General features: G+C 35.7%; 1 protein-coding gene and 1 long non-coding RNA gene across 2 annotated transcripts in view; one reads left to right on the top strand and one right to left on the bottom strand.

Annotated features, from left to right (window-relative positions):
* The window catches only part of LOC128671053 (uncharacterized), a 141,918-nt gene that overhangs the window by 115,627 nt on the left and 2,641 nt on the right, over window positions 1-23,650 (top strand). The window lies entirely within an intron of this gene.
* LOC128671055 (uncharacterized) lies at window positions 18,382-23,511 on the bottom strand. The gene is made up of 3 exons (XR_008404808.1): window positions 23,358-23,511; window positions 21,285-21,439; window positions 18,382-18,630 (listed from the first exon to the last, which is right to left on the bottom strand). It is a non-coding gene; the product is annotated as an uncharacterized LOC128671055 (long non-coding RNA).

The raw sequence follows: 23,650 nt of genomic DNA, 5'->3' as shown, positions 1-23,650 counted from the left end.
ACCAAACTGTATTTTTTTTAGTTATAATTTTAATTTTGTTTATGGCAACACTGCCCAATTTTTAATTTTTACTCTTTTACAATAAACATAGAAAAGAAAAAAAAATGCTTTATTCGGCAAAAAAAACATGGTTACAATTTTACATTAGTTATGCATGTAAAAAATAGGGGTCTACGCCGAAAAGGATCCCAGCTCAGCTTTGTGCCGTGACTGAAAGCCGCTGATTTTCAGCTGGTACCTACATAATAATACAACTATAATTAAGAAATATATATATAAAAGTTGACTTAGCATAAAAAGATTATGTGGTTGGTAGGTAGGTAACAACATTAGTATCTACACATGATCTACACAATTGGATTTTTCTATATTCTGTGGCAATGTAGTAGTGACCATTACTTTTACAGTTTTGTAACATGTCTTGATTGTAGCGCATCTTTTATTTATTGGACACAATTACAGTCCACTGCCACGCTGTACACAGCTGTATATAGCAAGAAATTCACTTCTCTCCAATAATACGTCTCAATAAGAATTGTTATTTTTTTGACGACCTCCGTGGCCTAACGGTCATCATGCCGGACTGCTACAATTTGAGTCCTGGATTCGATTCCCGGTCAGGTCAAGATGGAAAATGAACTTTTTTCAGATTGACCTGGATCTAGGATGTTTATCTATATTATATGTATTTGTTATAAAATATAGTATCGTTGATATAGTATCCCATAACACAAGTCTCGAACTTACTTTGGGGGCAACTAAAGCTGTGTGATTTGTACATACATATTTATTTTATATTTATTTAATAAAAAGTGCTTTCTTGGTTTCGTTCTTGGCCAAGAAGCCTCGAAGCCCAGTTTAACTACTGTTTGTTCTCCACAACGTCTCCCATCTTTTGTCTCCGTCAACTCTCATTGAGAATAGTATGCATACCATTCTTTTGAATTTAGCTAAAGTTTGAAAACATTCGGTTTCGAATGTAAGATAAAAATTAAATAAGAATTCTCTCTTAAAAGAATTGTCAAAAATTATCATCATTTTCCGATGACCTCCATTTTAAAATAACAGAGGGTAGGTAAACATAACATTTTGTATCAAAAAATCTTTGCTCTCGATTCATGTCTCTTCCATACAAAATCTACTTCGTTTTAATACAACAACTTTTGTATAGCGCTCTCTGTACCTGACCCAGATGTTTTATTCCACTACAGAGGATGAAATTGCTCACAGTAGGCTCTTGTATTTTTTTCAGGGTTCCCTTTATCTGGAACTCTTGTGGATTCGGGAAATTTTTACATAATTAACTAACCTACATCCAATCCACAATAAGTAATGTATGTCAATGCCTTAAGCAACGCATCACTAAGATCATCACTAAATATTTTATACTAGATAGACAAATAAGACTTAAATCGCCATTGGATTAGATCTTTGTTAAACTAGATCTCAATTTAACTATATTAGCAAATTGACTAAATCGAAATTGGACGAAGTCTCAGTGATATTTCCCAACGTTAAAAACAAATTTCCTCAAAAATTGCAGCACATTTTCTAATAAGTAACCTCAAACCGGACTCACTCTTGGCTACCGTACGTTTTATTATCTACGTTTACGTAACGGGACGCGGGACGGGAATTATGAAAAGCTGTCAGCATAATTATTATTACACGGAATTGTGTTTTTATTTATAAACAAGATTTTTTTAAGCTTTTCAACATTTTACGGACGTTTGGGCAATTTAAATGTGCGTGAATTTCATAAATTTAATCAAACACTCTGTTGAACAATCTTAATGTTTATTGTAAGGAAATGCGAGAGAGAATTTTTGTGATGCTATAGGTATAACATTACAAAAATACTCTCTCATATTGACGTCTCTCCGGGTACTTTTGGGGCTGTGATGCCGCGAAGCCCGCAGTCATTGTAAAAAAAAAACCTTAAAATAAAATGTTTCGGCTATGGGTTTATAACCTACCTGGCTTAGTCCGTCTTGGCGCAAAATGTCCTTTTCTCACGATGTCCTTTCTCATAATGTCCTCTTCTCAAAATGTCCTTGTGTGTTTTGATGATAATTTAGAGAAAGCAACTGATTAAAACAGTTTTTTTATTAAAAGGACATTATGAGAAAAGGACAATATAAGAAATGGACATTTTGAGAAAGGACTTTTCGAGAAAAGGACCTATTATATTACCCAGCTGGGTTATTCCTTTATCTGCTATCTCCAGACGGTCATCATATCTGGCAATTTGACGCATGGTGCACTACACTGCACTCCCTACGGATGCACACAATATATGTACACATACTGTAGAATGCAGGCAGCCTTTGACATATCCCTCGTTTAATATCGAGATCTAATCTCAGTCCTGTTTGAAGAAATATCTATTACGCTATGAGATATGAAATATCATGGAAACTGAAGAGACTAAAGTTTGTAGAACAAGCGAAATTTGATGAGATTTAACTTGCATGATCTAATTAACGACATTAATTTACGTATGAAACATATTGAAAGACATGTGGCTTCATGTCATAGTCATATAATAAGAATATTATATAACCCGGTCGAGTTAACTGCGTATCTGGCGGCCGTGACGTCGCAGCGAGCTGCGCAGTTAGCTCGACCGAGTTGAACTCAATGTGAATTGTACTCAATAATGACGACCTCGGTGTCGTAGTGGTAAAGTGCTTGTCTCTGAACTGAGTGGTCCCGGGTTCGATCTCTGGTCGGGTGATAATGGAAATTGATCTTTTTCTTATTGGCCCGGGTCTTGGATGTTTATCTATATATGTATTTGTTATTATAATATAGTATCGTAGAGTAAGTATCCCATAACACAAGTCTCGAACTTGCTTTGGGACTAGCTCAATCCGTGTGATTTGTCCTAATATATTTATATAATGGAATAAAAATTTACATATTGACTGTCATTTGGCTTTCAAAATATACTTGCATCAATATCTGGTACTTTAATAATTACAAGCAAAAAATGTTTAATAAAACCGCCTTCTTAAGCCTCCTTGCGTTGAGCCCTTTAGTTTGATGCCCATATAAATAGTATTCGAAAAAAACACAAGTGTAATGGCGTTGCACAGCCGCCATGTTTGATTTTTTTTTAACGTCACCTAATAACTCTCCACGTATATACAAGATACGCGCTGAAAACTATACTACGTCCTTTCTAACATTTGAAATGCAATTAATTATAAGAGTCTTAAGATTATTTACACGTTGTTATATTAATACAAATATGTACCTAGCACATAATTCATTCATTAAATTGATCATATAATATTTTAATTAAATGGTATATACCATTTATATATTTGAAATAAGCCAAAAATTAGATACTACATTTTCTATAAATAATAAATAAATATATTATGACAAATCACACAGATTGAGCTAGCCCCAAAGCAAGTTCGAGACTTGTGTTATGGGATACTAACTCAACGATACTATATTTTATAACAAATACATATATAGATAAACATCCAAGACCCGGGCCAATCAGAAAAAGATCAATTTCCATCATGACCCGACCGGGGATCGAACCCGGGACCTCTCGGTTCAGTGGCAAGAACTTTACCACTGCGCCACCGAGGTCGTCTAATCAGTTTCTAGATCGCTACATAACACAATATCATAGTACTGTGATATTATCGTCGTTTGAAGCCTCCATCAAGCTATTTGGATGACCGAACATTATGGGGATGTAATGAAAGCCGAACACAGCTATAGGTTAGTTCTCATACTACACGTGACTTCCGGTGAACATCCCATATTCTCCTGTGAGGATATAATAGGAGGGATGACGAAGGCGCCATGGCGCAAAATGTCCTTTACTTACAATAACCTTTCTCATAATGTCCTTTCTTAAAATGTCCTTTTCTCATAATGTCCTTTTCTCGAAAAGTCCTTTCTCAAAATGTCCATTTCTTATATTGTCCTTTCTCATAATGTCCTCTTCTCAAAATGTCCTTGTGTGTTTTGATGATAATTTAGAGAAAGCAACTGATTAAAACAGTTTTTTTATTAAAAGGACATTATGAGAAAAGGACAATATAAGAAATGGACATTTTGAGAAAGGACTTTTCGAGAAAAGGACATTATGAGAAAAGGACATTTTAAGAAAGGACATTATGAGAAAGGTTATTGTAAGTAAAGGACATTTTGCGCCATGGCGCCTTCGTCATCCCTCCTATTATATCCTCACAGGAGAATATGGGATGTTCACCGGAAGTCACGTGTAGTATGAGAACTAACCTATAGCTGTGTTCGGCTTTCATTACATCCCCATAATGTTCGGTCATCCAAATAGCTTGATGGAGGCTTCAAACGACGATAATATCACAGTACTATGATATTGTGTTATGTAGCGATCTAGAAACTGATTAGACGACCTCGGTGGCGCAGTGGTAAAGTTCTTGCCACTGAACCGAGAGGTCCCGGGTTCGATCCCCGGTCGGGTCATGATGGAAATTGATCTTTTTCTGATTGGCCCGGGTCTTGGATGTTTATCTATATATGTATTTGTTATAAAATATAGTATCGTTGAGTTAGTATCCCATAACACAAGTCTCGAACTTGCTTTGGGGCTAGCTCAATCTGTGTGATTTGTCATAATATATTTATTTATTATTTATAGAAAATGTAGTATCTAATTTTTGGCTTATTTCAAATATATAAATGGTATATACCATTTAATTAAAATATTATATGATCAATTTAATGAATGAATTATGTGCTAGGTACATATTTGTATTAATATAACAACGTGTAAATAATCTTAAGACTCTTATAATTAATTGCATTTCAAATGTTAGAAAGGACGTAGTATAGTTTTCAGCGCGTATCTTGTATATACGTGGAGAGTTATTAGGTGACGTTAAAAAAAAATCAAACATGGCGGCTGTGCAACGCCATTACACTTGTGTTTTTTTCGAATACTATTTATATGGGCATCAAACTAAAGGGCTCAACGCAAGGAGGCTTAAGAAGGCGGTTTTATTAAACATTTTTTGCTTGTAATTATTAAAGTACCAGATATTGATGCAAGTATATTTTGAAAGCCAAATGACAGTCAATATGTAAATTTTTATTCCATTATATAAATATATTAGGACAAATCACACGGATTGAGCTAGTCCCAAAGCAAGTTCGAGACTTGTGTTATGGGATACTTACTCTACGATACTATATTATAATAACAAATACATATATAGATAAACATCCAAGACCCGGGCCAATAAGAAAAAGATCAATTTCCATTATCACCCGACCAGAGATCGAACCCGGGACCACTCAGTTCAGAGACAAGCACTTTACCACTACGACACCGAGGTCGTCATTATTGAGTACAATTCACATTGAGTTCAACTCGGTCGAGCTAACTGCGCAGCTCGCTGCGACGTCACGGCCGCCAGATACGCAGTTAACTCGACCGGGTTATATAATATTCTTATTATATGACTATGACATGAAGCCACATGTCTTTCAATATGTTTCATACGTAAATTAATGTCGTTAATTAGATCATGCAAGTTAAATCTCATCAAATTTCGCTTGTTCTACAAACTTTAGTCTCTTCAGTTTCCATGATATTTCATATCTCATAGCGTAATAGATATTTCTTCAAACAGGACTGAGATTAGATCTCGATATTAAACGAGGGATATGTCAAAGGCTGCCTGCATTCTACAGTATGTGTACATATATTGTGTGCATCCGTAGGGAGTGCAGTGTAGTGCACCATGCGTCAAATTGCCAGATATGATGACCGTCTGGAGATAGCAGATAAAGGAATAACCCAGCTGGGTAATAGTGGACCTTAAAATGCGGAAGTGAAGGTGGAATTTTAAATGATTTTGATGGTACGAGAGATCGCTGTATAGGAAGTTGTTTAGATAAAAATATTTCAAAAAATCTTGTTAGTGTCGTCAGAAATTGTTATTTCTTTTTACATCTTCATTGCATAAGTATTTGTTTATAAACTTTTTTTTGGCTATAAATGTATAAAAACTAAATTAAAAAACCCCTAACTCCATAGTTGTTGACATCCTCTCATCTGTTAGAAAAGAGCTGACAGTTTCCGAATAACTTAAACACATATTTTCTAAACATAGTTAACAGAACACTCTCGATTAAATTATCTTTAAAATAAAAAAAATAAAAACTAGATAAAAATGGGTTCAGCCGTTTGGCTGCTACGATGTCACGGACATATATACAGAGACATGTTACACTTATAAATATAAATAAATATATACGGACAAATCACACAGACTGAGCCAGTCCCAAAGTAAGTTCTAGACTTGTGTTATGGGATACTAACTCAACGATACTATATTTTATAACAAATACATATTATAGATAAGACCAAGACCTGGTCCAATCAGAAAAATATCATTTTCCATCATGACCCGACCGGGGATCGAACCCGGGACCTCTCCTCGGTTCAGAGGCAAGCACTTTACCACTGCGCCACAGAGGTTGCCAATAACTTATAGTCTGTGTACATATATCCACATACATCCTTTTCTTCTTATCTTACCGTCTGATCTTACCTATTTCAAATGTATTCTTCATAGTAGTATTCCTCATGGCTGAGGTTTGTGGTTATTACGTGGAATTAAACACACACAACAACTTACTTGGCATTATTAATGGAGTGGTTTGCCATTGCCTTCTCCATTTCACAAACAAGTTAATAAGAATCAACCGGTGTGCAGGTTTCCTCACGATGTTTTCCTTCACCGGAAACAAGTGGTGGACGATGAAAACTAATTTACATGAGTTACATTGGTATACAATGTCATGTGGCACGATTAGGATTCGAACCTTGGACCTTTCGACCCACAGGCGGGCGGGCGTCTTAACCATTACACCACCATTCGAAAATGTATTAAAATTTATTACAGCATAGTAAAATGTAGCATTAATTCCGCCTACTTTTTTAAAATATAGCGTGCAGTTGCTATGTTCCCCACCTGGCCAACGACATCCGTTCTTTTCTTCCACTCGTCTCTGTCTATCGCGAATTCTGTATGTGTTTAAATATATATGTTTAAACTACCACTTAACGCAGACATAATTTTAATACTGTTTAATTAGTATTAGTATTTATATATGGTTTTATTATATATTTATTATTTTGTTTTTGTACTTATTGTGTGTAGTTTTAATAAAGTATACTTATTTAAGTTTTCATTGCTTGTTGATACTTGATGTTTCGTGTACTTATTTTTTTTTCATTTTGCACGTTTATCTTACGCTACCTTACTTTGTGTGTTGAATTTTTTCCTTTCAAATACTTGGTTGACTGGAAGAAATCCCTTTCTGGGATAAGTCCGCCTTTGTACGCGTTCTTTCTTTATATCACTGCTTTCTTTGTATGTGTTTTCTTCTTGCAATAAAGAGTTTACAAACAAACAAACTGTTTCCTCATTTACGCCTAAATAGATGTAAATATAGACCAGGATAAAACCAGAGATGGAGGAGGCGTTTTCATCAATTAATTAAACAGGGAAAGGGTCGCCGTAAATAATATAAAGGTCGTTAGGACGAGTGCAGTCGAAGCGCCATTATCTTAGAATGGTGTGGTCCCAGTGTTAGCGGGGAATTGATATTATAATCAACTAGCTACCTGTCGCTGGTAAACCCATGAAAAATCTTACACCCTCAGGAATATCCGTTGGCTGAACAACCATATAAAAATCCGTCTGGAAATTTCTGAGTTCATCGCGTTCATACAGACAGATAGACAGACGTGACGACGGGAATTCTTTGTTTTCTAACTATCCTAACTAATATTATAAATGATCGTAACTAGTATTCTAACAAAACGCAGCGAACGTAAATTTATAGGTGACCCGGCCTTCTGCTAGGCTTAGTGCGCGTTTGGGAGTTTCTGACTCGCGCGCCTGGAAATATAAATGAATCATGTCTTGTTTTGTGACGTCATGGAATTTTCTCAGTAGGGAGATTTTCTCTATAGGAAGTATAGGATTCTCTCTTATCTCCTATAGGATATAGGGACCTATAGGGAGTATAGGATTCTCTCCTATCTTCTATAGGATATAGGGAGTATAGAGAGAATCCTATACTCCCTTTGAGAAATCTCCTATAGGATATAGGGAGTATAGGGAGACTCGTATACTACCTCTGAGAAAATACCATGCCGTCACAAAACAAAAGAGAATCCTATATTCCCTACACTCCCTATAGGGCGAATTAACATACTTTGTTTCTTTAATACGTAGTAAAGTATGAGCGATTAGCAATGGCACCATTATGAATCGGGCTGAATCAGAAACTTGTACTATATCTGAAATAGGTATAAATTTGCAGATAAAACGTATACATGATAAACAATGCCATTCCTAATGTATTCCATCTAATAAAATTCCAAATTTCAACCACTCCGAAATCCTCCAACGGACAATAGATGATAGGAAACAAGCATTAAAACAATAATGAGTTTTACTATTTTTAACACTGGGGCCCCACCTTTAATTCAAATGGATATTCCTCTTATTTTAGGGCAAGCAATTAGAACGGCACTTCAAAGACGAAACGCGAAAAAATAAAAATGATATCGAGGCGAAGAAATAATTATAATACAGTAATGAGATACTGTTGACAATGGTACAAAAGAGAATTTGTGATGTTAACCGACTGCTAGACAAAGGAGGGATTTTAGTCCATGTTTCTGTCTCTTCCGTCGATCATAAGCATATCATGTTTGGTATCAATAATTTGACAATGTGTTCATAATGAATGTTGAATCGTAAATTTAAGAGAATAGAGAATATCCCTATAAAAAAGATAAACCATAAATTTAACTATAGTATGTTCTATCACTATCAAAGTTTAGGGAACTGGTCATCTCGTTTCTCATATATTTTAATGTAAGTTAATTGTGTTTCACATCTATATATATATATATATATATATATATATATATATATTATAACTACTGGCATTGCTGAGAACCACTGCTGAGAAGAAATGCCGAAAGAAACTCATTTGAACAGTGTTGGTCCCTATCATGCCAGATTGGCTTACCGTTATTGTTTCTTACAATGTTTTTTTTTTGTAATAATATATAAAAGTACATAATGTACATAGTCAAAAGGTATATCAAAACAGGTTATGATTGTGATCCGAGTGCTGATTATAATATATATATATATATATATATATATATATATATATATATATATATATATATATATATATATGCATATGCATATGCATGATATCAAGCATATGCATGATGCAGCAATGCCAGTAGTTTGTAGCTTGTGAGAAATAACTATAAATATAAAAATTGACGAGAAAAAGTGCCTGTGAAGGTCTAATTTCTGAATAAATGATTTTAATTTAGTTCGTTTGAAAATGTCGTGTTGTTGATGGTTGGTGTTGAAGTATATAAAAAGAAGTCGACTTTCTATATATACTTAATTACCTATACAAACTTCTGAATTTGTAAAGCATTTTGAAATTGATGTTTAAGATATCAAATGTCCGTAGAATTTTGAACTTAAATCACCGTCAAATATGTAGTCTAAAATTTTTGGATTATTAAAGCTTGGTCAATTCTTTTTAAAATGAAAATATACACATATGGACGCTTTTTCTTTTTTATAATGTATCTTATGATCAATATTTTATGAATTAAAATATCAAAGACTTAGCGAAAATTTTGGAAAACAAAACATTAATTTAAACATTAAACTTTGACACTCACGTCGAATCTTCAAAGTACTTACGTGATAACAGGCAAAATTTTAACCGTTCATTGAGATAATAAACAGACTAGAAGTGACATCGTCAAATAACTTCATTTCAAACGTACAATAAAACTAGTTTAAACTAGAACAAAAAATATTGTTATTTGCCTGGTTTTTATTTATTTATTCACCTATGTCACCCTCACTCTCCCACTATCCTGTCCGATTTTATTCAAGATATAAGAGATTTGAAGCAGTGTGGATCGAAAGGTCTCAGGTTCGTATCCTACCCGTGCCATATGAATTTGTTACCAATCTGATTCATATATAGTTGTTTTCATAGACCACCACTTGCTTCTGGTGAAGGAAAACATCGTGAGGAAACCTGCACACTGGTTGACAGTTTACTTCACTAGTATGTATGCGACTACCTGCCACTAGATGGCGGTAAGTAGTCGTTAAAGTCATGTCAGATGTCTGTAGGCGAATTGAATAACATCTGACACCAGTGTTAGCAATAACACACTCGATATGATGGTGATTCAAGATATTATTTGTAATATTAGTATGAAATGAAAATATAAGTGATTGTCTTTTCTAGTTTATTTCTATCTATGTCACCCAGCATTCAGCTCCGGACTCCAATATCCTGTAATATGGTAATCGGTTTACAAACAGTACTTACGACTTCGAGCGCCTTAACCGATCGGGAATTTTAAGATTTTCCAAGTTTTCAAGTATGGCTATGTTCAACTTTTTACTTAGCGACGACGATTTACGTTAATATTGTAAATGCATTTTGATGTTTACGTTGACTGGCCGTTGATGGGGGATAATTTTTTTAGGGTTCTGCACCTTAAAAGGTATCCAGATACCTTTGGAGCAAAACTGTGCTTGTTTGGGAAATTGGGAGTTGTTTACTGGTGAACTTATAACGCAGGACAGAAGACTATTGCGCTCTCTCATTTCGGAGGCCAAGATCCACTTTAGGATCACTGACCTCATATGAGAAGTACCTTTGAAAGGTAAGAATAACACGTACTAAGTAGTTGCTATGTACATTTTGATGTACAGTCAACAGCACATCAACCTATCCAAATGCAATGCAATCTCTCCGCTAATACCGCGCCATAAAGGTTCATGCAGGGTAACTAGATGTCCCCACCGACGGGTTCCCATCTTGTCGCGATGGTGGGGCTTAGTAACCGGAGGGGCTGGTCTGACACAACCAGCCACCCCGGTGAACCAAGAGGAACCCAAGGCCAGAGACTTTGGTGGGTGCTCTGGGCCTGGTGGACGGTCCCCTCGGTAGTACTGCCATTGGCTGGTGACCCGCCACCAGCCTTTGGATGTGGAAACTAGAGGGGACCAGAGGTGGGGTCGCGGGGTTTTGTCCTCCGCGACCGCAGCGCGGCCGTGGCGCTGAACACGGTGCGGTGGGGCCGCAGGGGAAGAGGAGAGTCGGTATGTCTCCCGACGATCCCCCTGTCCTCTGCGGCCGAAGGGTGGCTGCCTCTGTATCGGGCGCAATGTGTGGGTGTCACCTGCCTATCACCTCTTGCGCCCGTACAGAGGCAGACTTGGGTGCCCTGTGGCACCCAGGATTTTGTTGTGTGTGTCCTGTGACCGCTGGTCTCTTCAGGACCAGTGGTCGGTGATGCCCGCTCCCCCCCGTCAGCTTTCTGACTGGTGTGTGGAGTGGGCTTGAAGGTCCGCGCCATGCTCGCGTGGCGTAAGGGGCGGTTATAGCCTAACTATGAGATGAATATCAGCTAAATATCAAATTTAATAAAAATTCGCCCAGCCGATCGAACGTGCAGAAGTGACAAACATACTAACAAACTATTGCCTTTATAATTTTAGTGGGATATATATTATCTGCAAATCAAATGCAGACAAATCAAACCGTGCGAAACAGATTAAAAGTTAGGAAATACCAAGAGAAATACCGGAGCAACAAATACCTTGAACACAACCAAATAAAAGTGCCGTGTCCCGCCACGTAGCGTGCCCGTGACGCGCTGTCACTTCTCTTTGTCCCGACATAAGGCGCCGTGACAGGAGGGAATATTGGGAACTACTCTCGGTTTAATATACAAAGTGCTAGGATCGATTCTTGCCGTGTGATCTGAGTGTTTCCAATAGTTTATTTACTTTTTTTTAAATATTTTGTTCCCGTTTAGTTTAGTGTCCGATCAGGTCACGATGGAAAATGAACTTTTTCAGATTGACCTGGGTCTTGGATGTTTATCTATATATGAATATGTTATAAAATATAGTATCGTTGAGTCAGTATCCCATACCACAAGTCTCGAACTTACTTTGGGGCTAGCTCAATCTGTGTGATTTGTTTATTATATGTATGTGAATACATATTATTTATTTATTTTATTTAAGCGAGTCAGAGTTGCTAAAGTTATGTCAAGATAATATTGAAGAGGTACTTATTTATTTTCATAAAGGGAGACACGGATGACGAAAACATTGATAGTTGGTATAGTGATCTCGATACTTAATAGATTCTGTTTTTGTACGGCAAATATAATAATTTCTATAAACTGTTACAAGATTTAGCAGAAAAGTACAAAATTATCATTTGAAGGAAATTTGCAAATTTTAGTTGATTAGTTATGTATATTGTTATATGTAAATATGCTCCTTTAATCATGCATGCTGTTTTCTAAATCGTGAATATCTTATTTTTGATACTTTTATGATGACCTCGGTGGCGCATTGGTAAAGTTCTTGCCACTGAACCGAGTGGTCCCGGGTTCTATCCCCGGTCGGGGTTATCATGGAAAATGATCTTTTTCTGATTGGCCCGGGTCTTGGATATTTATCTATATATATGTATTTGTTATAAAATATAGTATCGTTGAGTTAGTATCCCATAATACAAGTCTCGAACTTACTTTGGGGCTAGCTCAATCTGTGTCATTTTCCTATTATATATTTATTATATATTTATATTTAATTTTTCACAAAGTTATCTATAGTTATTAGTCATAAACATAAAAGTTAATCACAATCTCCATCGGAACTCGATAATAAATAAACCATTGTCTTATGAAATAAAAGTTCGTTCCTCGCCGGAGCTTTTCCTCCAGTTCGGAACTTTTTCGCTGCAATCGTGACGAGTGAAGCCGTTTATCACGAGCTTATGAATTCATCCATTAATATTTTAATGGCTTCAAGTAAGAGCTTTCTGATGTCTAAGTGAGAATGGTGATAAATCTTCCAAATACATTAAATGGTGTATTTTATTCACGTTATTCTGAACTACTACATTTTTTTTGTAGTTTTCCTTCATCATCGAGCGTTCCTAGTTACATATGGAGCTGGAACGTACCAAAGCTCAGAGTTTGCGCAATTAATTAACCATATAATTTTATGAACCGTTTGTTTTTACAAGTCGCCTGCCTGTCGTCAACCCTCTTTGAAAAAGCTATTGTTGCGTATAAGTTACTATGTCTATGTCCCATAATCGCCTCGTACAACAACCAGGGGAGGATATGGAGTGGTCCTATTCTAGGATGATATCACACGCCACATCTCTCTCGCGGACAAAACCCTCAGATCAGTGGATCTGAGGGTTTTGTCCGCTTTTCTCTTTCAACCACTAACGAACTTGAGTTCAAACACTAACGCCATCTAGGTAAACAAGATGACATCAATTTTCCATATTGCCAGTCGTTACTTTTGAACGTCTCCTTTATAACGGTAGTAAAAGACACGACTATAATTTTATAATGAGCCATTCCGTGTTTTCGAATGTCCTTCGTGGTACAAGCAAGGTATTCTGTTTCAAGGTGTTACTGCTTTCCTAAAGAGGTACAGACCTCCTTAGGAAAGCAATAACACCGAATTTCCACAGATTTTGTACAGACTTTTGTGCTGTAGGTTGTACTCTTTATTTATTGAAAATTGAGAATTTCACATTGAGTTTAAATTAGTAGAAACGACATTTTTAAAATCAAAGACAAAAATTTTGAAAAGATGAACAAGTCTTTTCAAAATATTTGTCTTTAATTTTAAAAATGTCGTTTCCACATTTTTTATTTAATTTGGAAACTTAAATGAAAAAACTTAAAGTAGTTTTTGAATTTATTGCGAACGTCAGGATATATAATATAGTGTAGACAGGTGTGGCAGAGTACTTTGTTTTATAATATATGTTACAAAATGGTTTTTATGTTACCTAATTCGTCCATCTAAATTGTATCTGGTATCTGTAAACTTTTTGTGAGAGGAAATCAAAATAAAAGTTATTACGTATTGTAAGGATAGTGTAGATTTTTACGACATAGTTTTAGATTTTTTTTTACGGCATGTCGTTTCTTGTGATATTAGTTCATTAAAATTAAAATTGTGATTCGAATGCCAAGTGCGTCTTGCCCCTTAGATAATAAAGACGAATTTATTGCTCTACGAACGTTTCTAATGACGGCTATAATATTATTATTGAGGACTAAAAACGGAATTTGTAATTAAAATTTGAATGATGACATTTTCAGTGAAAGCAATTTTGAAGAACGTCTTTAAAATGGCGTAATTCTTACCTTCAATCCTCTATTAATATAAATAATATAAATTTTCAAGAATTTTTGTTTGAGTGGGTATTAGATAGCCAATAAGGATTATTTACCTAAATACATATGTATGAAGACCGTGCATCACTATGAGAAGAAAGCCTGGAGCAACGGATCCTGAGCTCCAACGTTTTGCGGCAGTGTCAATAAATGCTTCAGTTTTTAGGCGAATTGACTAAAATCTGATACCAGTGTCAGCAATTAACACATTCGAAAAGAAAGTTTTGTATGGTTTTCATCGACAATAGGCATAAATAAATAACTGATAAATGGATGATAGTTTTCTGTAAATAATTGACATCGTGACATTTCCAATAAATATTTACAGATAAATAAAAGTTTTCTACGTACCGCAACACCAAACCAATGTGCAAAATCCTGGCCGCAGAGACACGAGCGACTGAAAAATGAAAAACAATTCCAATTTGTTGCGTCAACCGTTTGAATTTGGAAGGCGTCGAGCCGTGCGGCGCGTCGAGGCGTCCGCATCGCACGACGCAAACGGAACGCAGGAATGCAAGGGGGTTCGGTTGAATGACATTTGAAATTCGAAATTTGAATTCGAATGCGCCCTACAATGAGCCAGATGAATTCAGGATTTCGTATTTCGTATATTATGAAATTTTTGTTTTTTTGAGCAAATAACAGAATTATAATGACTGTTTTTAAAGAAAAGTTAAATTTTGCCATAATGGCGGTAGATGTCAACTCGTTTTTTTTATACGTGGAGTAAATGTTTTGATACTTACGCACTTGTGAAAAACAGTAATTGTGTTAGCGAATCACTTTACAACTTTAATTCACACACATCAACACCAAATTAAACACCAAGAAAACATCAAATTTTCACAGTTTAAAAGTAATAATAGAGGTTGATAATGATCCCAATCTTTTCACGACTCGATATGACACGTAGTTGTGCAGTCAACACAGACAAAGGGCTTAAGTTAAATCTTACGTCGTCAAAAAAAAAGACGTGTTGTGGTGTTACCGCAAAAAAATGTTGCCATAAAAATAATTAGTAAAAAAAACACTCGCCTATTCCTTGTTTATCCCGTTTATCTAATTGCCACTAAACACAATGAACACAGAAATAAATCTAGAACCGATGGGGTTTCTATTAAATAACAACGTCATAAGCAGGGTATTCGATTCGGCTATCAAACCCGCAGTAAATGTAATGCCGAATGTAACTCGATATAGTGATTGTGGTATGTTTTCATTACAAAAGACGATACGAAAAATGTTTTGGGAATGGGATTTTTTCTTTTACGGAAATTACATGAACTAGGGAAATTGTTTTTTGCTTTATTTTCGTTAAAAAAGTTATTAAATTAAAAAATTAAAAAATTAAAAAATTAAAAAATTAAAAAATTAAAAAATTAAAAAAGTAAGTATCAAAGTGTAGAAAAATTAATTACACTCAATACATCTTCTTTCAATTGAGCTGTTTTATAATAGATATATTATTAAATGTAATGAAGCGGTGGTGGTGTAATGTTTAACATTGTCTGTGCCTGTGGATCGAAAGGTCCCAGGTTCGAATCCTACTCGTACCACATGAGTTTGTATGCCAATCTGACTCATGTATAGTTGTTTTCATCGACCACCACTTGCTTCCGGAGAAGGAAAACATCGTGAGGAAACCTGCACACTGGTTGATTATTAACTTGTGTGTGAAACGGAGAAGGCAATGGCAAACGACTCCATTACAAGAAAGTTATTGTGTGTGTTTAATTCCACGTAGTGACCACGACCCTCAGCCATGAGGAATACGACTATGGAGACTAATACGATCTATGAAGATGATGAAATCGAATGAGAATGGAGCGTTATTACCATAGATAAAACTATAGGCAATGTCATATATTCCATTTCGCTCACACCCCAAACGGGCCTCAAACCCATTTTCTTGCTCAGTAGTACGGTAAATGCTAAGATGTTCCAGTAAAACCTAAGATTTACCAACTCTTAATGGCAAAAGTCCGAACAATTTTGCGATACGAACTTGTTTTCCACCATTCACTTGATAAATCTTAGGATTTTATATATTTTATTTTATATATTATTAGAAAGAAAAAAAAAACATTGTAAGAAACAATAATGTTAAGCCGATCTGGCATGATAGGGACCAACACTGTTCAAATGAGTTTCTTTCGGCATTTCTTCTCAGCAGTGGTCGTTCCGAAATGCCAGTAGTTTGTAGCTTGTGAGAAATAACTATAAATATTGACGAGAAAAAGTGCCTGTGAAGGTCTAATTTCTGAATAAATGATTTGAATTTGAATTTGAATTTGATTTACATCAAAGGCAGGCACAATTATGAACTGTTAATGCTATCTCCTATCTAGTTTTCTCGGAACTACGCTTATCACTCATCGGGAGAAAAAATGAGTGATTAAGTCGTGCGTATTTTCCTTGCCGTGTTTTCTTCATTTTGATGACCCCAGCTGTGGTGAAATAGTGACAATATCCAACTGCTTTCTGGAGGTCCAGGGTTGAAATCCCAGTGCCGGCATAAATTTGTTTTGTACTTGTGATCACAGATGTTTGTATGTCTTATTATGAATACAAGCTTAGTGTTTAATAAGACCTATTTACTCAGATTATCTATTGGTGAAAACCGTACAAAAATCGACTGTGGGACTTACTTTTATAATATGTATTAATTCTCAATTTTTTTTGTGTACAATGGAAACGCGCAAAGCCGTCCGTCAATCCGATGCGAGTCGTAGACGGCCATTGCCAATAAAACTTAATGAGGCGACCCGATTGTTGTCGCAGTGCCGGACATGTGTCCAGGGTTGGTTGGCTACGTAACTGTTATGTAACCAATAGTTGTTACGTGCGGTTCCCGCCCGAAAATAATACCATTGCTATTTGTATTGAGAGAGTTATAAGTTTTTTCAAAGAATTATTTTAAAGTTTTAAATTTTTTATGCAAATATTAATGCCACCAGCATTCATTGTCGTTTGAGATATCTTGTTACATTCAACACATAACAAAATGTCCGTGCAGTAAAGTTGAGGAGTTCCCGCGATGGAAGCCAATCCCGGGTGTATCTCATCAGGTCATGCTTATCACGCAATATTGTAATTTGTAATGTCTTCAACCCTGTAAGTAGGTGAAATTTGACTTTCAAGATTTGATTACAGACAAACACACATCGGGACAGGGGATTGTCTTTTAGATAAAATGTCGTACTTTGAGTTTGAGTAAAGTTTGTCGTTAACTTTAACTATGCAGAAAGCTGCGTGGTTAAAGTTAACGTTAAACTTTATTGGTGCAACCGACAGACTTTGTAATTCCAGTCCAAAAACAATCGCAGTACGACGCACGAACGTTTGTTTCCTTATTTATGTGTGGTTGTGTGCAGATTTCTCGGAAACCAGCCACCGGTTATGGAGTTAGGTCCAAGTTTGTCACGTGTTGTCTTACGGATAATGATTGCTCCTGATTTTATTTACAATATATAACAGACACAGGTTCCTTTCGTCAGTATCATGTTAAAAATCTGCACGGGAAATCCGAGTCGATACTCGATCGACTTAGTCGTTACCTCATACACACTTAGTCATGAGGTAGCGACTAAATTTTTTAGACAACGGTTATTAGCCGTCGGAGACAGATAGATATAACTATAATGTCGTTATATTGTTCATACAAGAAAGGAAACGCGTATTATATAATTGCGTTTTGTTTACAAAAATGTTGCGGTGGTGGTGTAACGGTGAAGACACTCGCCTGTGGATCGAAAGGTTCCAGGTTCTAATCTTACTCGTGCTGCATAAGTTTGTATAACAATCTGACTCATGTTTTCATCGAGCACTACTTGCTTCCGGTGAAGAAATACATCGTGAGGAAACCTGCAAACTTGTCGATTATTAACTTGTGTGTGAAATGGAGATGGTAAATGGCAAATCACTCCATTAATAATGCCAAGAAAGCTGTTAGGTGTGTTCCATTACATGTAATGACCACGACCCTCAGTCATGAGGAATACGACTATGAAGAGACAAAAATGAAAGTTTTGATATAAGCTTTTATTGTTGTCCAATAGATCTTATTGCGTTCAATGCGTGATTAAATTGTTCTATTCTAGGTCGGAACCACACGCCCAAATTCTTAAATCAAAATATCCAAAAAACGTTATTGAAACACGGTTTACAAAATGGCACTATAGATATATCGACCAGTCCTGGTACCTAATCGTGGCTTCCTTCTTCAATTATAGTGGGTTTCTCAATAATAGATAGCTGCCAGTCAATATTAACGTGCATTATTGATAGCGCTCGATATCGCCCTGTAAATAGGCCGGGTTTGTTCCGATTTCGGCATCAGTTGGGACAGTCTAATATTAAATGGTCTAGAGATAAAATTATATTTTTTATGGATTTAAACGGTAGGTATACGAAATAGTCTCCTGGTGTTACAGGCGTTAATCGACTGTGGTGACCACTTAAGTACCATCAGGTGGCCGCACGCCATTTGCGTGCTTGGTAGTGTAGGTAAAAGCAATCTACAGATTTATTTTCATAATAGTTACAGTTTATAAATAAGTTTTTTGTTAATATCTATCAAAGAAAATATGATAAAAGAATTTTCTCGAAAATAGGACGAGGCCAGATCGATTTTGGCCCTCCAAGAGTCATTTTTGAAAATGCGAGATAAATATAATTTTCAAATATAGCTCATTTGATAGTGTGCATTGGTGTGTTGAAATTTCAAATCCGTTCCTAGCCATACTATCATATTCCTTTGTAAAAATACTCCCGTTGTGTACGCGGTCAGCCTACATCAATAATTCATCTGACTCTACTCTATGGAAGAGACATGGCGGATTTATGCCCGCTTTTCATGCGCTAACGGGAGCTGGGGAATGAGAAAACATTCTACGGAAGCGTGTCTGTGGTCTTGATGTTTTGTTTGCATTATGACCAGAAAGAAAACTTCGTTAATATTTATGTTTGTGGTCGTCGTGAACTTTGGAAATTGTATATTAATTGGAAATCTTGAAATAAATAAATATATTAGGACAACTCACACGGATTGAGCTAGCCCCAAAGTAAGTTCGAGACTTGTGTTATGGGATACTAACTCAACGATACTATATTTTATAATAAATACATATATAAATAAACATCCAAAACCCGGGCCAATTAGAAAAATATCATTTTCCATCATGACCTGACCGGTGATCGAACCCGGGACCTTACGGTTCAGTGGCAAGAACCTTACCACTGCGCCACCGAGGTCGTCAAAACCACTTGTATCTACAATTACCACATTACAGTTTTCTGGTTATAATAGTTTCAGAGCTAAACTGGTGAAAGACGGACGGCGGACAGACATGACGAATTATAAAGATCTTTTATGATTCGCAACTCAAACTGTATCCACAATTTATGAAAAGAAAGGGAGTTAACTCTTACGTAATCGACTATCTTAGAGAAACTCCAATCTAGGTCCGACAAATACCGAGTATTGGAAAATCGCAGCCTATGAAAACAGGAATCGCTCTGCATTGGGAAATATGAAATAGGTCGGGCTACAGTTTCAGTCCCCCGCGGCGGGCTGCGTATGCGACGTGGAGGTGGGAAAACTATGGAGTTTTATATTTCTGGGGCCGTCCATCACGTGATGTTCTTTTAGCATTTTTGATCCCCCCCACCCACTTGGTGATACGTTGGGAGATTTAAGACTAATATAAAATCACAAATGTATTTTTATTAGATACCTACCTGCTAAGGATCTTTTTGAAGACGATTCTTTTTGAAAATGATATTTTTCTAATTGGCCCGGGTCTTGGATGTTTATTTATGTGTATGAATGTGTATTTATTATAAAATATAGTATCATTGAGTTCGTATCCCTTAACACAAGTCTCGAAAACTTACTTTGGGGCTAGCTCAATCTGTGTGATTTGTCATAATATATTTATTTATCTTAATTTTTTAAAAAATTATACATTGTACTATGTGTATTGTATTTTTGTTTGCTTGTTCCAATAAAAAAAACTATTTGCGTACCACAGATTCATTTTTCCAGGCTATTTTTCAAGTAGTCATTCAGTTTATGAGTAAATAATGCATAACAGTTAAGGTTACTGCATCAAGATATAAATGTAGGTAGGAGTAAGCAAGTCCAGTGCTTAGTAATTGCTGACCCAGCGCGGTCACCCTTTGTGCACTGATAAGCAATTATTGGCCTATCAGTTATTGTCTTAGCTTGGTCACTTAGGGCCAATACACACTTACGTATGCAACTAAACGTAAAGTATTGATGTAGGTGGTTGGGGTGGGTAAATTCCAATTAATTTGATTTTGTACAAGAGTCGAGTTTTGTTTTTATATTCATCATCGAATTTTTGAGTATCTACGTCCCATAGAATATTAGTAAATTGGACCTTAACCTTAGTCCGCCTCGAGATAAAGATCGCGGAGCGATGCGATGCGCCGCGATACGACAAAGTCTGTAACGTCCACATTTTAAATATTCATGTATCGCGTCGCATCTTTTTGTCTCAATGAGAACATCGCCTTAGTTGCGTATACAATTATGTGACACGTATGACGTGGTGAGTGGTGATATGCTTAACGTCTTGATACGTCATGCGGCAAAGGCTATTTAATTATGTGGAGGCTTGCACTAATCTGAAATAAGATAGATTCTCGGAGTCGCGAGCCTTATATAATATTTTACCCTTCGGAAGAAACTCTTCGTATAATTATGATTGATCTTCACGTATAGGTAACGTTTAATCATAAATTATATAATTTAAAGAAATATTTAAATTAAGTTTCTAATTCCTTGGAAATGGCGAAGCGTTTATAGATTTGCATTATATATATATATATATATGTATATATATATATATATATATATATATATATATATATATATATATATATATATATATATATATATATATATATACTCATTTTAATTGACTTCCACATTTCCGTGTTCGTAGCTCCGCGTCATCTCACGTTTCCATTCCGCCTATCTCCCTCAGATATCCTTCGTTTTCGTTTTGCATTAGTGGTTTATTTTTGTTTAGAGGCCTTCCCGCGTTTTGTTTGTGTGTTTAACGATTTGGCTTCTACGGTTTTCTGAAAATAATTTAATTAAAATAGTAGAGGTAATATTAGGAGCGGTGGTAGTGTAATGGTTAAGACGCCCGCCTGTGGATCGAAAGGCCCCAGGTACGAATCTTACTCGTGCCACATGAGTTTGTATACCAATCTGACTCATGTATAGTAGTTTTCATCGTCCACCATTTGCTTCCGGTGAAGGAAAAATCGTGAGGTAACCTGCACACTGGTTGATTATTAACTTGTGTGTGAAATGGAGAAGGCAATGGCAAACTCCATTACTAATGCCAAGAAAGTTGTTGTGTGTGTTTAATTCCACTTAATGACCACCATCATGTAGCACGAGTAGGATTCACCACCTTCTTACCATCACACCGCCACTTCTAATTACAGTAACTATGTAAATGTACATAATATGCAATGCATACGAGGAAATTTCATATAATAAACTTGCAACTATATGCATTTTCTTTGCATAAGCCTTAGGGCGGTTTGCGTTAGTTTCAAATCAGTTTAAACACAGGCAAATGGAGCAATCGATCGTCATCGATTCAGCAAATCCAATCAAATAATTTAATACTCAATAACCGCGTTTTACTATTCCTAATGCGGCTCGTACTCAATCATTCATAGGCTAATACAAAATTTAGACCACCAATTGGACATATCGATCGCAAAGGTATGAATAGGCACGTTCAGTCTATCCGTGTGTTTGCGTGTTTATCATTAACAATGGTGTAGCGAATTCATCAGCTGAATTATTGAGGATTGATGTCAATCTCGCCGGTTTGGTAATGGATTGGAGAATTATGCGGGTAAATATTTGTACATGTGATAACTGATGTCTGCGGTGTTTGGTGTGTTGTATCCGTTTTACAAGCTTTTATTTAATATTACACTGTATATAAGTATAATATGTTCGGGTGGAATGTTGTAGCTAAATTTTAAAGCAAATAATAATTATTGAAGATATAATTTATATCTTCAAATGATTGTGTTGAAATTTTGTACACACGTTTACTTTCGTTAACAATGCATTATTAACCTGATGGGGCATGTTCCCTCTTTGGTAGCCGATCCTAGGTGCACAATCATGTCAAGCTTTTCATAATAATGCATTGTCATGGAAACTGAAGTGGGAAATTTCAACTGGAAGTAAGAGAAATTTAAGAAAACTTGCAAGATTTGAGACATAATAACTAAATAAAAACTTATGCAAGATTCTGTTATCTTGTGTTATTGTAATTTTTTGTTTAGCGCTTTTCTTTTTGATTCAAAGTTTCTAATATATATAATCTAGATTTTTTCATTTGTTTAAGTCAAGTTTTAAAATATGATTTGTGTTTTACTTTCTGAATCTTGCATATTATCGAACTGGCTGATACATAACAAAAAGAAAAAAAGTTAACAGATGAATTACGACCGTTGACAAATCAATACGTCGCTCGAAGAAATGGCGCAAAAATTCTCTCCAAGTCTTTCCAAGTCGCAACTATTGATCCAGAGGTAATGCCCTATAATCCACTTACTGACATATAAGTATGACTGACGGGAGATTATACGGTAGCCATCATGGTGAGTGATTGGCCGTAGCTACATTGTGGATTATACCAAGTGATTTAGAAATTTGTTATTGACCAATTGAACGAAGCTTAGTCAGGATTAGAAAACTAGACTTGCATTACCTTATTACTTCAGATATACACAGCAGGAATGTATAATTTACAAGTTTTTATTTAGTTGTCACTTGTCATGATGTCTGTCTGTATAATGAATCGCACAATGCTGTTTGGATTTTGTAACAAATTGAGAAAATATAGTTTTATTTTTTTTTTACTTGTTCATTATTTAGGAAATTAATACAATTCTCTGGTAGAGAATGATAATATCTTGTTTAATAAAGTTTAAGAATATAAATTAATAACAAATTTATTACCGTTTCAAATATTTGCCAAACCTAACGGAGGGTCCAATAATTATATAATCTTGAGTTTTCGAGAATCAACGTTTAATATCAAACAATAATTATCAAACATGCCTGTAGATCTCCAGTTTTATTATGTGTACCAAAACACGTGATTGACATGGTCCCCTCGCACGTGAAGTCAATAAAACAATCATCAATTACAATTCAATTTCAGATATCAATAAAACTATGCTGAGAACAAACAAACAGGTATGTTTCATGATGATTGTAATAATGTTAGTCACAATATTTGTATGTTTCTT

Source organism: Plodia interpunctella, chromosome 6, assembly GCF_027563975.2.
Source record: "Plodia interpunctella isolate USDA-ARS_2022_Savannah chromosome 6, ilPloInte3.2, whole genome shotgun sequence".
NCBI classification, from domain to species: domain Eukaryota; kingdom Metazoa; phylum Arthropoda; class Insecta; order Lepidoptera; family Pyralidae; genus Plodia; species Plodia interpunctella.
The sequence above is the reverse complement of the archived record's forward strand: the minus strand, read 5'-3'. Positions and strand labels throughout refer to the sequence as shown.